General features: G+C 41.9%; 1 protein-coding gene, 1 long non-coding RNA gene and 1 pseudogene across 3 annotated transcripts in view; 2 read left to right on the forward strand and 1 right to left on the reverse strand.

Annotated features, from left to right (window-relative positions):
• LOC148033750 (uncharacterized) overlaps positions 1–16,081 on the reverse strand; it is a 91,931-nt gene extending 75,850 nt beyond the window's left edge. For both annotated transcript variants that reach the window (XR_015691371.1, XR_015691370.1), the window contains exon 1: positions 15,031–16,081. This is a non-coding gene — a long non-coding RNA (uncharacterized LOC148033750). The remainder of the gene's footprint in view (positions 1–15,030) is intronic.
• LOC148033751 (uncharacterized) overlaps positions 1–17,089 on the forward strand; it is a 241,557-nt gene that overhangs the window by 75,820 nt on the left and 148,648 nt on the right. The window lies entirely within an intron of this gene.
• Positions 3,581–4,486, forward strand: LOC148033753 (uncharacterized; annotated as a pseudogene).

Here is a 17,089-nt window from a genome sequence, read left to right on the forward strand (position 1 = left end):
TTGGAGATAGGTTCTTGAACATTGTAGATCCATTGAGCAGATGATTATCTTTTCAAAGAATAAAGAAGAGAATAGAAAACACTTAGTTACAGTCTTTAATGAGCTTAAGCATAACAAATTGCTCATTAATGGCAAGAAGAGTGAATTCTTTTTGGAAGAGATTCACTTCCTTGGGCACATAGTTTCTAAAGATGGTGTGAAGATGGATCTTGCAAAGATAGAAGCAATTGTCTCTTGGCCAGACTTGAAAACCGTTCATGATGTCCGCAGTTTCCTTGGCCTATGCTTTTACTACAGAAGATTTGTAAGACACTTTGCAGAGATTGCTTCTCCTTTGCATGCGCTTGAAAAGAAGGATGTCAAATGGCAATGGGCTGACAAAGAGAAATCAGCATTTAGATGTTTGAAGGGGAAAATGACTACAGATCCAGTACTTATTTTGCCAGATCTGTCTAAGCCATTCGTAGTGCAGTGTGATGCATGTGGAAACAACATTGGTGCTCTATTAATGCAGAATGGCCGAGTTGTGGCATACGAGAGTAGAGTACTTTCTGTCGTTGAAATGACTTACCAAATTTATGAGAAAGAGTTATTAGTTGAGATCCATGCACTTTCTAGTTGGAAACACTATTTGCTTGGTGCTGATTTTGTAGTGCAAATGGATCATCAAACGCTTAGATACTTTCTCACACAGGCTAAATTGTCAAAGAAACACATGCATTGGGCAAATTTCCTATCTATGTTTCATTTTCAGATAGTGCATGTGGAAGGCAAGAATAATGTAGTTGCAGATACTTTATCTTGCAAACCACAGGTGTCAACTGTTTCCATTTCTTATCACCATGAATTGGATGATATGAAAGAGCAGTATGCTAATGACGAAGATTTCTCTGAAATCTATGAACAGTTGATCAATGGTTAACATCATGATCATTATGTGTTAAAAAAAGGCTTTATCATGATGCATGGAAGACTATGCGTTACAAAACAGCTAAGGCTAAAAGTTTTATAAGAAAGTCATGCTCCACCGTATGTAGGATATCGTGATATTGATGCTACAGTCAAAGTGGTAGAGACTTTATTCTATTGGCCAGCCTTGAGTTCTAATGTTAATGCATATGTCAGATCTTGCCTTGTATGCCAAAAGGTCAAATTTGATAGACAGAAGGCACCAGGGTTATTGCAACCACTGTCTATTCTAGAAAGGCCATGGGAAAGTATTACCATGGATTTCATTTTGATCTTCCAAGAACTTTTTCAGGGAATGATGGAATCTGGACTATCATTTGCAGATTCAGCACAAACAGACACATTTCATTCTTGTAAGGAAAAAGGTTAAGTCAGAACACATGGTAAAGATATTTATGCATAATATCTTCAAGTAACATGGAATGCCATGGTCCATAGTGACAGGAAACGGCCGGAACGGCCCCCCGGCACGTGGAATCGCCGTCCCCGGAATGTATCTGTCATGGACCGCGTTTCCAAATAATGGAACGTTCCCTGTCCCGTTTCAGACGGGGAATGCAGCAGGGAACGCGTTCCCTGTCTGAAACGGGACAGGGAACGCCACGTGGTAGGCGAAACTTACCTGTGCCCGGTCGCCCGCATTCTGCATCCGCCTGCGCTTCGCGTTCTACTTTTGCCCGGCGCCCAGACTCCCGCCTGCATCCTGCCCCCAGCGGCCAGCGGCCCAGCCACCTTCATTCTCTTCCTTCTTCTTCTTTCTTCTCTTCCTTCTCTTCCCTCTCTTCCTTCTTCTTCTTTCTCTTCTTTCTCCTCCCACCTCCAACCTCTTCCTTCTCTTCCTTCTTCTTCTTTCTCTTCTTTCTCTTTCTTCTCTTCCTTCTCTTCACTTCTCCCTTCTCTTCTTCCTTCTTCCTTGAATCTTCTTCCTTCTCTTCCTTCTTCTCCTCTTCTCTTGAGTCTTCCTTCTAAGTTCTTTTCCAAGTTCCAAGTTCTCCTCTTTTCTTCTTCTTCTCCCTTCTCCCCCTTTCCCTTCTCTCTCGACTCTTGAGTGAGTCTTGAGTCTTGAACCTTCTCCCTTCTCTCGAGCCTTCAATTTTCAGCCTTCAATTTTTCCTTCTCTCGACCCTTGAACCTTCAATTTTCAGCCTGAAATCATAAATGGCTTCATCTTCCCGCCTCGCTCATTGCGTTGGTGGTCGAGGAAGGTCTGATGATTGGTCATGGTGGGAAGAAGTAAATGCTGACCGCCCTTTGAGTGGTGGAGGATCTCGACCATGGACTTGCAAGCTTTGCCCATACAAGCGAACTAGTGGAGCAAACAAGGTAATCCATTGAGCTGAGCATTTGTATTTCAAATTTTGATTGATTTTAATTTTTCAAAGTTTCTTAAATATTAGAATATGGACTACCAATTGCCACTTGTTCCATTTTAATATTTATGCATAATCAGGTCCGAGCTCATCTCCTACATGAGCCAAATTCAGAGGTGCAGTTTTGTCCAAATGTGACCTTGGAGAAGCAAAGGGAGCTTCATGACCGTATAGTAGGTCAACAAGCTTATCTTGCATCTAGACCACGACGTGTTGCAGTTGACCCTGCAACTTTTGTGACACCATCCCCATAAGATGTATCTAGAGCAAGGTCAGTATCAGGAAGTGCTACCTCCACACCTACTGCAGACATTGCATCGGCCATGGCATCAACAACGCCACATGTTGCACGTAGACAAAGCACTCTTGATGCTAGTTGGGATCCCAAGAAGAAGGAAGAGGTGGATACATCAGTGGCACGCTTTTTTTATTATGACCACATTCAATTTCGTGCAGCTAGGTCAGAGTATTTTAAATTGATGTGCAAGAAGATTGGTGAGTATGGCCCTTCGTATGTACCTCCATCATCAGAGACCTTACGCATTACTTTGCTCGACAAGGAAAAGCGCCTTGTTGAGCAAGCAGCAGTGACTAGAAAGAACATGTGGGCTAAAAATGGAGTTTCCTTGATTGTTGATGGTTGGAGTGATACACGCAAGCGATCCATTCATGGTATGGTTGGTTATTCTCGTGGAGAAATGTATTTCATATCTTTACATGATGCATCGGGGACAGGAATGTCAGCAGATGTACTTGCAGCAGACTGGGTTACAGGTGTTGAGCTTATTGGCCCAGAGCATGTTGTGGGATTTGTTGCAGATGGAGAGCCTGCAAATAGGGCAGCAGGTGCTATTATTCAGGGATATTATCCGCATATCACAGTTTCATATTGTATGGCTCATTGCTTGAATAACCTACTAAAGGATATTGGTAACCTGTCATGGATTGCACCTGTCATAGAGCAAGGAGCTCAAATGGTTAGCTTTGTTTTGAATCACCAGTTTCTTCGCTATCACTTCTCTTTGCGGTTGAAGAAGACACTTTTAAAATACTCTGATACCAGATTTGCCTTTAACTTCTTGATGCTAGGCAGGTTAAGAGAATATAGTGGTGCCTTGAGGCAGTTATTTCTTAGTGATGAGTTTACCTCATCAACATTGGTAGATACTCCTACAGGTATCTTATGCTTGGAGAAAGCAAATAACTCAACTTTTTGGGATGATGTAAAGCGGATAGATGCTATGGTATCACCCATTGTACATTTATTGAGGGTTATGGATGCTATGCAACCTTGCATTGGCAAGGTATATGAGGCTATGGACAGACTGAATGAAAAGTTGCAAGAGTTGGCACCAAATAATGAGGCGTATGAGGAAATACACCATTTAGTTGTGACGAGGTGGAACTCCTATAGCTCACCCATGCATACAGCTGCATTTGTTGTGGATCCTGAGTTCCAGGGCAAGGGTCAGGAGAATGACACTGAGGTTATGGATGCATGGAGACTTATTTTGTCTCGTCTAGTGCCTGATCATGGCACTAGACCAAAGATCACAGATGAGCTTTCATGTTATAGGACCTTTCGGGGTTCTTTTGGTTGTGGGGATGCACAGGAGGATCGCTGTAAGATTGGGGCAGCTTTGTGGTGGGAGGACTATGGTTTGGATGGTCCTGAGTTGCAACAACTAGCCATCCGTATTTTGAGTCAGCCAGTTAGCTCCTCTTGTTTGGAGCAATTGTGGAGTACCTACGCTCACATTGCTTCAAAGAAGAGGAACCGTCTTGGTGTGGAGAGGGCAAACGATCTAGTATTCGTTAGTGCTAATTTGAGGATGTTATGTAACAGTATGACAACCAAGCCTGATCCATTCACAGAGTGGGAGATGTAGCAAGAAGAGGAGACACATGCTGATGTTGAGGGAGATGCAGCAATTCATGGTACACATGATGATGAGGCTGGCACTTCAGGAGTGGCTAGAGCAGCCTCAGATCATGATCATGATCTTTGATTTAGCTTACTTATCACGAGTCTCATGATACATGAGTCATGACACATTTACATTATATATGATATTATGATCATTGATGACACTGTGATACTTGGGCTGTTGACAGTTATGCCATGCCGATATTATATTTGTACTTGAGTCTTGCAGTCTTGCAGTTGCCCTTTGGGCTATTTTGGCATGCCGCATTTTGCTTCAGTCTAGAGATTAGACTTTATATTTGTAGTCTTTTTTGGAGCAATGAGCATGTTCTTTCAAAGATTAGACTTCAATTTCATATTTGTAATCTTTTAAGTTTTTTGGCAATGGTACCATAGGCATGTTCTTTTAGCTTAGACTTTAAAGTTTAGTTCATTGTTTATTGTTTTATCATTTATGATTTTTGGCATATGTGTTATGGATTTTATTATTTATAATTGAATAGCTTACCTCTTGAGCCTTGTAAGTTGCAATTCAATTTCTAATGAGTAGTTTTAGAATAATGCATGATATCTTAAAGTTAAAACTTAAAATGATTTGTCCTTGTGGATTATATACCTTGGTTTTAAGTTTTAACACTCCAGAGTCCACATGGATTATAAGTGAAATATTAAATTTTTTTCATGAATTTTGATTTTTTAAATGCCGTTCCCGTTCCCACGTCCCCGTTCCCTAGGTTTGGCGTTCTCGTCCCCGTCCCCGTCCCCGTTCCCCGTTCCCGTTCCCCGTTTCATGTTTCTATGCCACGGTCAATTGTTAGTGATAGGGACCCAAGAATGACTAGCTTGTTTTGGAAAGCATTGTTTGAAAACATGGGTACTACGTTGAAATTTTCATCTTCTTTCCATCCAGAAACTGATGGACAGTCTCTGAAGAAGCAAATTCGACTGTTTTAGATCTACTGAAGTGTTATGTTTCAGATCATAAGACTTCTTGGGAACACTACTTGCCATTGGTTGAGTATGCATACAATAATACAGTGCACTCATCTACTGGCAAAGCACCTTTTGAGATTGTGGAAGGTGGAAAGAAACTGTCTCCCATTTCGCAGACAAAAGATAACATTTTTGAAGCAGATCGTTATGTAAAAGATTGGGAAGAAGCATATAAAAAGGTCAAGTATGCCTTAGAAACGTGACAAGCTAAATAGAAAAGAGCTGCTGATAGTCATTGTCGGGAACTCTTGTTAAAAAAGGATGATTGAGTCTTGTTGCATTTTGAAAAGGCACGTTTGAGAAAATAGAAGGATAAGGAACGTTTGTTTCCAAAGCCGAGTATGCGTTACTATGGCACTTTTCAAGTCTCAGAGAAGATCCATGACATGGCATATAGGTTGAAATTGCCAGAGAATTGGAAAATTCATAATGCATTCCATGTGAGCCTATTGAGGCCTTTTATTGGTGAATTGCCAGAAGATATGGTTCAAGAGGAATAGCCTGAAGTAGAGGAATTAGAGGAGATTCTAGTTCCTGAGCAGATCTTGGCACATAAGGATAGGAAAGTGAAAGGTAGAGTTATAAGAAATTTTTTGGTGAAGTTCAAGAACTATTCACCAATGGATGTCAAATGGATGGAAGAGGTTGAACTGGCAGATTCACCTTAGTTATTGCAACTTTACCGAGAAGCTTTCTTACTGGAATCTACAGTGATCTAGAATGCTTTTTGAAGCAATGTACATTCTCTATTGTACAGTTGAATAATGCATCTCATTGAATAATGCACAATGTCTGGTTTACACTTAGCACTAACATATGTATCATATCATTGAATGAAATCTCAGTGCTTTGAAGTTGTATTTGTTATACTTCAGTTGAATGATTATACATGTTGTGACACTAATAGTTCGGGGATATGTGCTATTGCCTTGTGTTGCATCCGGAAACATGTATATTAGAAAGGCTCCTAGTAACCATAGTTGGATAAAGGATGTGATCCTCCACCTATGTGAGACTTGAACTTGCAGTGACCTAAATGGTAGTGGGGAAACTCCTACCATTGCCCCGTGTCATTTGTTAGCAAGTGATACATGCGATGGTACTAATAACATGGAGAATCGTGTTATCGTCCTGTGTCATCCGTTAGCATGTGTGGCATGCAATCAAGGTCGCTTGCTTCTTTCAAGAGGGGGGTATGTCACTAGGTGGTGATACTTTTTGCAATTGCTTTCCTTATTTACTAATATAAATATTTTATTTTTATTTTCTTTAGTTGCTCTTGCTTTTTACCCCTAGAGTTCTCTTGGATTAAGCCAAGATCTTTGCATGGCCAAAAGAGGTAGCCATTGGGACAAATTGGACTAATGGTTTGTCTGAGCCTTAGGACCGGTTCCATATTGAATGAGCATTGAAGAATAGAATGCCAGTGGTTTGGGACTGTGTGCTTAGCCATTGGAGATGGTGCAATACAATGAGCTTGGCCAAGATAGAAGATGCACATTTGAGAATGCTCACGGAATAAAAGTGACTGTAACTGAGCCACATTACACTTTTTGATGTGGTTGCAGTGCTAAAAGTTGCTCAGAACAACTTGAGGAATGCAGGGGTCACCATTCCTAAAATTTCGGGAGTTACTATTTTTGGACCCCATAATCTATTCGCGTCATTATCTTCGTTTTTGCACGAGGATTAATTTTATGGTCTGTGCCGAGGTCAAATTTTGCACCGATCACGGAGAATTTCAGATCGGAAGGTTTAAATGAGAAAGTTGTTACATGTATGCCATGTGGCATAAATTCCCAAAAGAGAGAGAGGGAGAGCATTAATTTATTAAAAAAAAAAAAAAAAAACGTAAAATGCATGAGAGGCAGATCTGAGAATGAAGTTTTGAGGAGTTGAGGGCAGATTGCTGCAAGTTCGTCAGCTATGGAGAGTACTTCTTCGTCTCTGACTCATGTAAGGAGGTAGAGCTTGCTCCCTCTGGTCAACTCTCTCTCTATTCTCAGATGAAATGCTCTGCATGATGAGTTGATTCCATCCAAGGTACAGTTCTATGTTTTCTTTGCACTTCTGTTGAGGCAAGAGCCTCACTGTCCAAGTTCAAGAGCGGTTGTTGGCTTCTCCAATGCAGGAACTAAAGAAAGTGATGACCATGCCACACAGGAACATGGTTTTTCAGCTTTGATTTAGTGCTGTTTGTGGGACTGTTTTACTGCTAGAATGATGCCAAGGTAAAAGGAATGTTGTTGTGGATATGCTGGACAGTAAGACCGTAAATATAGTTTTCTGCAGACTGCAATTCTGCACATGAATCATTGAGTTATGGTCACAGAAAATGCTTTTCTAAAAGGGATGTTGTTCTAGAATAGTAATTACAGATGTCGACTGCAATTTTGCACATAAATTATTGAGTTATGGTCACAGAAAATGCTTTCCTAAAAGGGATGTTGTTCTAGTCATGCTCTACTGTCCTTATATAGCTGGGATCTACTTAGAAAAGATGAAAACCAACTATTCACAGGTTAATTATTTTGGAACATTTCAATTTTTGTAACTCTCCATATTTTAATTGATAAAGAAATAACGAGAGGGGCGCCGATCTTTGGGGCCAATCTGGTGTTGAACGAGGGAGTGTGGTCTCTATTTGTGTATGTGTGTGTGTGTGTGAAAAGACCAGGTGTTAATTGAAGGAACTACCGCTTTATGTGAGTCATAGACCGATTCCAGGAAGCTTGTAGAGTACCGTTCCCACTAGATGTTCCTCGAGAAAGGCAGACTGCATGTGTCGAAGCTAGTCCTCTACTTGTGTAATACGGAGCAAAAATGACTGAATGGTATATTTTGGCTCAAACTTCATTTGTTGAAGTTCTCCATAAAGGGTCATAGCACACATGGGGGAAGGTGCCTCGTACAACATTTGAAGCTTCGACCATATTTCTAGTGATGTCGTGCATGATGTAACCGTCGGGAGAACTTTTTTAGAAATACATTGAAGCAGTGCAGAATACGCACGTGCATCATTCGAATCCCATGTAAGCACAGCTTCCTCATGGTTGTTCTCGTCAAAATCATCGGGAAAAGAAAAAGGACGTTGAGGTCGAGGAATAGCTCCATTGACAATGTACTAAATCTGCTTCTGCGCAAACCAAGCTTTCATCATAGCACTCCATGTAAGATAGTTAGGTCCATGTAACTAATCATTTGTAGAAGAGCACGGAGGAGCCATCTGGAGAGGAGAAAAAGAGAAGATAGAGGGTATACGGAGAGGTAGTACAACCAAATCAACAACAAAGACTTCACAAACTAAGAGTTCACATGTAGTGTAACAAAAAATTTGATCAGACACGAAGGCCAACTATTGCAAGATGAAGAAAAACTAGTCAAAAACAGCAAAAACGGCCTGTACAAAGAGTCGCCCAGCCACGGGTAGGGGCAGAAAATGAAAAACACAGGTTGTTGGAGCATTTAATGCAGCAAATTGACGATTATTGGCTGGAATCTAGGCGCAATCTGAAAATGTAGGTTGCTGGTTTGAAAACGCAGGCCTGATCAGTAGGGGGAAGAAAGACATGTAATTAACAAAAAAATCACGGTAGAAACCTAGATCCTGCAATCTGATTGCATTTTAGAAGTGGTGCAGCAGTGGAAGCATAGACAAGCGTTGAAATAAACTGTTGAACATACGACAAAGCAGAAAGAAAATAGAAGAACATTGCAAAAGAAAGAGCTCAGAGATGTGCTTGAGAAATGGAATCCTTATACCAAACATGAGAATGACGCATACAATAGTGAGTCATTGGCCATGTGGGCACTGTCACTGGCTCTTCTCTCCAATAGGAAGACCACCTGAAGAATGATGATGACTGAATGAGGAGGAGGAGGAGACCCTGTTTTTCGAATTTTGCTTCTCAAAGTCAGAATGAGTATGATATTTCTTCTTCTATGCATTCTATATCATCATTATCATCATTTTAACTATCTTTTAATCAAAATCAATTAAATGCATCTTCATCATCATTTACACCACCGTTCCAAAAGCCAACTATCCCACCCACTTTTTTTGCCGCATCAACATTATCATTTGCACCATTCAACTTTCCAATTCAGACATCACATGCCATTGCACATACCACGCCGAGGGGTTCTTTACGCATAGGCATAGCCTTTAAGATCTGTACACCTTCAGTTTGGGGTGATGCTCATGCACCTTTGGGGGAGGCTCAACCTCCACGTTATGCGCCTTTGGGATGCTCCCAATATGGAGACTCTACCCTTGCTTCAATTGTGAAGATATGCTAGGTTTTGCACTGAGAAAACACAGCATGTATGACCAAGACTAAAACACAAAGACTCAGACATAGACAACCAAAAAGTCAAACCCTAAATGCAAAACGCAAAACACAAAGAACTCAAGACTCAAATAGAAAGATGAACACAAAGAGAAGATATTTTGAAGTGAATGAATGTTGTAAATGAATATAAGAGTGTAGAGAATGCCCAAAGCAGAGCACTGTAGTGTCGGAGAGTGATGCCCATTGGAGATGGATCCCAAGTGTTGTGACCTCCAGTCAAAGTGTCGAAGAGAGGAAGACTACGAAACGCAGATCCCAATAGATGTTGGAGATGATAGCGATGGTTGTGGAAGATGGAAGAGGAAGGTGGTGCCACGAAAAGGCTGCAAACGGAGCTGAGTAGAAAATGCTTGGATAAGGAGGAGTGTTGCTAGCTGCCACTTGGAGTGGTGAAGGCCAAATGCAAGCATCAAAAAGTCGTTGGAAGTGTGGGAGGTCATTGTAAATTGTCGCATGGTGGAGTGTCTAAATGCAAACTGGAGGAGGCAGATTGTGTGTTGGCGATGGTAGAAGAGTCCAAATGTAGTAGGGAAGAGGGTGCTAGACAGTGGGTTAACAACCAAGGAGGAAGGTGCCAGGCACTATAAGGGCTAAAGAAGTAGTGGCACCTATCATGAGGAGTGGACCGCCACAAGGGTGGAGAGTGATGGCTGAAATCTGTGCTAAAAGAACAAGGCTAAATGGTGGGAAGCTTGTCTTTTAGCTCAACACCCCTTCTCAGGCCCAAAACTAAGCCTAAAAGGGAAGGCCGTCAATGTTTACCCGAAGGTGTCCTTGCCCAAAGTAGCTAGAGCACTGGACAAAGGTTGCACATCGACTACTCAGTGTCCTATCAAGACTACAGAGGTGATGGTTATCTTACCAAGGGAGTCTAAGTAGTCATCCTAGAGAGTACACGACATTGAACAAAGGGTGCTCATTGGCTACCCAGTGGCCTACCAAGACCTACAAAGGCAGATAGAACCACATGAAACTTCTTTTTTGGGTTTTTTTGGAATGGAAAGTTAATTTTAGGGACGGTGACCAATTAAGTAACAATGATCCAGAAGACGGGAGTAGGGATAACAGTGACCCAGAAGATTGGAGTAGGGATGGTATAGCTAACACATCACAAAACAATACAAGCTTACCCAACCATTCAAGGATGTTGATGACGAGGGAAAGGCAATGAAGTATCATGGGAAGAAGGATGGTGGTGTAATTGGCCAATAGAAATAACTTAGGATTCATCCAGTGGTGCTCTACACAATGGGATGCATAGTATGTTACATGGTGAAGAATATTCATGTAGTAGGTGCCACTTGGCTATTGTCCCTCGTGGAGAAATTGTTTACTTGCCCAAGCACCCTAGTACAAAGATGAGGAAATCATGCAATGCATAGGGAAAGGTACAACAGGGGGGAAGGCCGTTGTTGAAGACAAGTGTCAAAACATGTAGAATATCAAGATGGGTAGGAACCCCCTCTAAACCTGGATGTAGATGTTGAAGAAGGAAGAGGAGACTGAGGATGTCGACGGTCTTCATGTGGTGTAGAGAACCATGATGATGAAGCATCCCTATTGGAAGAGCAAGGATAGAAGACACCTCCATGATGGCATCTAGAGAGATGCTGTATGATCCATTACGAGAGGGGAAGCCTTTATGCTAGTAGAAGAGCAAAACTCCAAGTAGATGGAACTATGAAAGGAATGGTGTGCATCTCATGTCTCCAGCTCAAGAAAGATTGGTGCAAGTGTGTATATTAACCCTACATTGAAATACAAAACCCTGCAAAAGAGATCAAAATCTGCAAGCATAGAGGTGAGTAGCGAGATGCTCCAAAAAACAAAATTGAAAATAAAAAAAAGCAAAGCCAAGTGCAATGCAATGAGTATGTAAGCATACAATAGAAGTCTAAAAAGGGAACGGCTAAGTGTGTGGGTACCATTACGCACGGTGAGGTGAGGAAGGGGTCCTTGAAGATGCAATGGATGCCTTAGGAATAGATGCGTAAAGTGCAATAGTCGAGTCATTGCTAGACTAATCAGCCGATCCTTCAGGAGTAGTGAAGGAGATAGGCTATTGAGACTGTATGTATGCCATATATCCAGTAGCTGTTGGAGTAGATAGAACAGATGGTGCAACAGTGGAGGCAGTCGCAACAGTTTGCGGTGGTTTTCTAGGAGGAAGACCTTGGGCCTTGGTATGACACTCCTCGTTCACATGGCCCAACCTCTGCTGGCAATGTATACAAAACCTATTTTTCTTAGGAATTTGTTGCCAAAAGAGTCATGTTTCTTTCGTTCCGTTGGAGGAAGTGGTGTTGCCCTTGTTTTGGCTTACCTTTGCATCTTGCGAGTTCTTACCATTGGTGGTTTTCCCTCTTGAAGAAGAGGCAACCAACCCTCATGCCTCTAAATGAATGTGTGTGGAGGACTTCTTGTGGACTTGATCATGCACTCTCGCGTAATGCAAGAACTGGCACTCAAACTCGTAGAAGGTTGGCAATCTAGGTAGCGAGATAATGTGCTAGATAAAATGGAAGTATTTGTCAGGCAACTTATTCAAGAAGAACGTAACCTAATCGTTGTCTGATTTCGAGGAGCCAATAGTGGAAGACATGGCGAGTGATTGCCGAAAGTCGGCTAACTTGACTTTGAGATCATCCCCTTTTTCAATGGAAAACTCTTGAATCTCAAAATTGACATTGATACGTCGAGTGTGATCTTGAGCCGCATAGCAATGAATGAGATGACTCCAACGCTTAGATACGAGGGGAAAATGCTGAAATTGAGAGTGAAACTCAGGAAGCAATCCCTACATTAACTTTACATTGGTTGTGGCATTATGTGCTCTCTGTTGACGGATGTGATTAGGGTGAGCAAAGCGCGGCATAGGTTTGGTGCTAACAATGAGGTCCCAAAGTCCCTGAGATAAAAGCACTTATTGCATGAAGCTTGATCAAGTGGTGAAATTTGACCCATTGAAACGAGTCTTATCTGTGAAGGCATTCTTGGCTGTTGCAATAGGAGTGGTAGTGATAGGACATGGAGAAGGTGTGTAATCGGGGTAGGGTGAAGGGTGGGGAAGTGGAGTACACTTGGGAAGCAATCCTAGAGTGCCCACTATGCATACGAGAAGTGGGCATAGCGGCTCCAAATGTGGGCAAGGGCAGACTCGGTATGGGCATGGTAACCGCTTGTGGAGCCCCAAGGTGGAGGGATAGGGACATGAGGAGTAGAGGATCCTTACTATCCTCCATATACTTAGACACCTCATAGTTCTTCATCCTCATTAGCCAAGCATGCATTCACTATCAAGACTCGTTTTAATGGGTCTAACTACACCACTTGGTAAAATCTAATAAGACATCTTCTTGACTCACAGAACTTGTGGGACCTTGCCCAAGGACTTACACCCCAACTATACTCGCGTGTTGTTCCACCAAAGTTTGTCTGCTCTTGGAAGGCCAGAAATGCCTCTACTATTGTCAAGTTGATGCAAGGTCTCTTACTTGAATTCCACTCACAACTATAGCATTTTGACATAGCATTAGAGCAGCAGTAGAACTTGAGTGACCGCTATGCGGCTCGAGATAGGACTTGTTGTATATCTTGACCATGAGCTTCAAAATTTAAAAATCATTGATTAAGATGACCTTAAGGTTAAGTTGGTTGAGTATCGGTGACTTCTTGCCAAAATTTTCACTATAGGGGCTTCTAAGTCCCCTAATAACCAGGTCACATTGTTTCTATTTAAGTTGCCTGAAAAATACTTCCATTTTGTACAGTAGGTGATCTCATAGCCCAACATGCCTACATTCTATGAATTTGAGTGTTAGCTCTTGCCTTACACTCGGCTGTTCAATCAATTTCATAGTGCTTCCCCATAGAGGGGGCTCTTGTTATCTCTTCTCAGAAGGGGCACCAAGGACAAGGCAAGAAAAATAAAAATAAAAACCAAAGCCAACACCCAAATCAAATTCAAAACCAAACAATTGAGACATAGGAAACTCCTAATCATCCTTAAAACTTGGGTTGTAGAATATTCCAAATAAAAAACAGTATTGCCAACATTGTCAAAAGGTTGGCCATTTTGAGGATGAGTGTTGACAAAAGGTTAGAGGCACGCAACCAAAGTAGAAGACTCAAATCCCTACCCCTCAGTTGGGTAGCCTCAGCAAGGGAGACGAGTGGCAACTAAAATCAGGGATAGTGGCAATGCTACCAGACCCACACTGCCACGGGTCAGCCACCATTACAACCACTATTGTTCTTAACTCTAGAGGGCATGTTTGATTGGTCTGCCAGACATGAGGCTCATGTCACTTCCGTGGAGATATTAGAGGCTTTGAGCTTAGTCCACATTTGCAAGTTACCTCCTAACAAGGTGACTCTAGAGGCCCACTCTACCCAATTAAGCATGTCTTTTTCTGTTTGGATCATGGATAGTGGAGCAACCCATCACATGATCCCATCTAGGATATTTTATATCCTGAGCCCCTACAGCTAGGAATTCTTGTTGTGGGAACAACTCCTCTATCAAGATCCATGGTCTAGGTTACATCAAGTTTAATAGTGACGAGGACCGGGATCTTGCTTCACTCTACTATGTCCCCTAGCTTGGGATGAACTTATTGTCCATTCAGCAGCTTTGCTGATTGGATTGAGAGCAATTTTCTTTATAGCAACAATAGTCAAGGTCATAGACTCCGAGATTGGTTAAGTGATTGCTTTTGGAGAGGCATAGCCTAGTGGCCTCTACATGATGAGCCAATTTATTTCCCAATTGATAGTTGAGGACTCAAAGTTCCATGGTTTCTAGGCTTTAGCCACCACATAGGATACTACGGGAATGATCATTGTCCTCGGTAGAGGGGCATAGATTGCATAGTGCAAGGTCTTTGGAAGAATACTTGCTTTAGGACCTACAATTATCAAGGTACTGGTGTGTATATTTTTGTAACTTGGGATATGAATCTTACTCAAACATCGAGTATCGTATATGTTGGACAAATATGAATTAGAATACATGTAAGGACATGTTTGAAAGGTAGCAATAGGTGAACATGTTGCTTTAGTTGCAGGCTTTCCACACCTAAAACTGTCCAAGGATGTTTGCCGAGCTTGTTAGGTAGGGAAATAGCACGTCACACCATTTTCTCAGCAGACCACACATAAAAGATGTCGAAGGGTTTGTGAAAGCAAAGTCACAACCACAGAGGTTCTTGAGAAATTCCAAGATGAAAGATCAAGCGAAACAAACAATCAGGACGAATATGATGCCAGGGTTTGAGTGTATTACAATTTTTGGTTCAAGTACAAGTAACAAGACGGATCAACCAAAAGAATCAATCCTCGCAAGAAAACCACTTTATGTTATAAATCAGAATACAAGAGCATTCCCAAGAGTAACATCTGAATCCAACCCAAAACTTACAATTTGTTCATGAATCCACCTTCCCAACTCTATTGCATTTACATTGTTAGATGCCTTTAGCAAGGTCAAAAAAGTGACTCTGGAAGGTTTTCGGCCTTTTTCCTGCATCCTCTGATACAATTCCAGAGCCTTCTGAGTTCTATCAAAGTTGACATTGATTGTAATAAGCGCATTCCAAGTGTAAATGCTAGGCTTTGCAACATGAAAGAAAAGTTTTTCTGCTTCTTCTAGGCTTTGAGAGCCTCTTGAAGAAGAGAGTTGATGAAGTCCTTTCCAATAGTGAACCGCCCCACCACCGACATATATGTAGCACTATTTTGCACCTTACCAAACCTTCCCTTGCATCACGACTGTTCCTGTGAATTTTGTGAGACAAGAAGAAAGAACAAGGGGAAGTTTAGGAAGCCGCTACATTGGAATGGGCCAAATTTTTCCAAGAACACCTGGTCGATCTGTCTGATGATGAAGAAGGCGGAATTGTTGATGCGCAAGTTGACGATAGTGCTGAGGACTGTGATTCAGAAGATGGCATACTCGAGGACTTTGAGGTAGTAACAAGTGAAAAAGAAGCACCGAAAAGATTGGCAGGAAAAATATCAGTCTACGAAAATTTGAAATTCTCTTGGCCACCATATCTGTTTCAATCCAGCCCCACGAGTTTTGATGCGATTTACTGGGTCCGTTCACGTACTTTCATGTAAAAGCAGCTGCAGTGGAGGAAATGCATGCTCAATCAATCTCAACGGCTTCTTCAAGGTCACTGCATCTGCTTGCCTCTTCACGCATCCGTGGTCGTCATCTTCCTGTGGCCTTTCTGTCAAATATTTATGCTGGACCTCACATCTGCTTTGCCTCTTCACGCATCCGCGATCATCTTCCTGAGGCGTGATCATCATCCTGTGGCATTTCTTCTTCCTCCTCCGTCAATCCTCTTCAGAGCTCTTCCTCTTCGCGGACTCCTCTTCCTCCCAATTCGTCCCTTCGTCGTCGTAATCCATCTCCGTTGCTTTTTCCCTTTCTTTTTATCTTCCTCCTTTTCTTGGCTTAATGCCCCTTTGATTAGCTTTCTCATCTTCGTTTTTGAAGCTTGCCTCCCTTTTCAGATTTCCCTCCTTTTTATTTAACCGGTAGCATTTACTATTTTATGTACATCATGGTACTTGGATCCATACAGTAGCACAGTACTCCCACCTTTGCTGTGCCCAATTATAGCTTTCACAATACGCCCCCGCTGCATCCAATGAGCTACCACAGAACGAAGGTCCTCCACTTCTTTAGAATAGTTGCCAAATTGAAATTCACCCTCACTTTCTCCGTTGCCTGAGAAGTCGAATCATGCTACCACTATGCGTATCCATCTTGGTGAAGTGGGCAAAACAAACACCAACAACAACAATGTGCACCAAAAAGAACCCACCTCACACACACAATCTCACCAATTGTATGTACTGATGATGCCTTCCGTTTGATTTCAATGGCAAATACTCCAAAAAGGAGCACCTGAATTGTCGTCTCACTCGCATACCACAAAGGGCCATTGACACCATACTCCCATGTAACATTAGAGCTTTGCAAAATAGTAGCTGCCCAAGTCCACTGTGATACAATGACACTCACAATCAAGCCTGACTTGATGCTCCTACTAGTTGTATTGCACCATTCTGAGGTGTGCTAAACATCAAGCATGCTCTCACATTTGGCAAACATATCTACCAATATACTTCGACTTGCATCTCTTGGAATTATTTTAGTACTTCCTCACAAAGCCCATATTCGGCATATCTTGAAATAAGTGTAGCCCATGAGATTGCATCTCGAGTTTCCAATCCATCAAAAACCTTATTCTTCTCCATCTTCGGCATAGAATGAAAGAGCAAGCATAACAACTAAGTATGTACAAAGTAACAAATCTCATGCACAACTTTTGGGTGGTTTCACACCTCGAATGCGCAGCAATACGACATCCTGAGGTGCCTCTTAGATTGATCCATGTTGATCTTTGTGGGCCAACATCCACTGTTGCCTGTAATGGCACGTTGTACTTCTTTTTGATAGTGGA

This window comes from Lygodium microphyllum, chromosome 7, assembly GCF_053477565.2.
Source record: "Lygodium microphyllum isolate KBCC chromosome 7, Lygodium_microphyllum_v1.1.10, whole genome shotgun sequence".
In the NCBI taxonomy this organism is placed as follows: domain Eukaryota; kingdom Viridiplantae; phylum Streptophyta; class Polypodiopsida; order Schizaeales; family Lygodiaceae; genus Lygodium; species Lygodium microphyllum.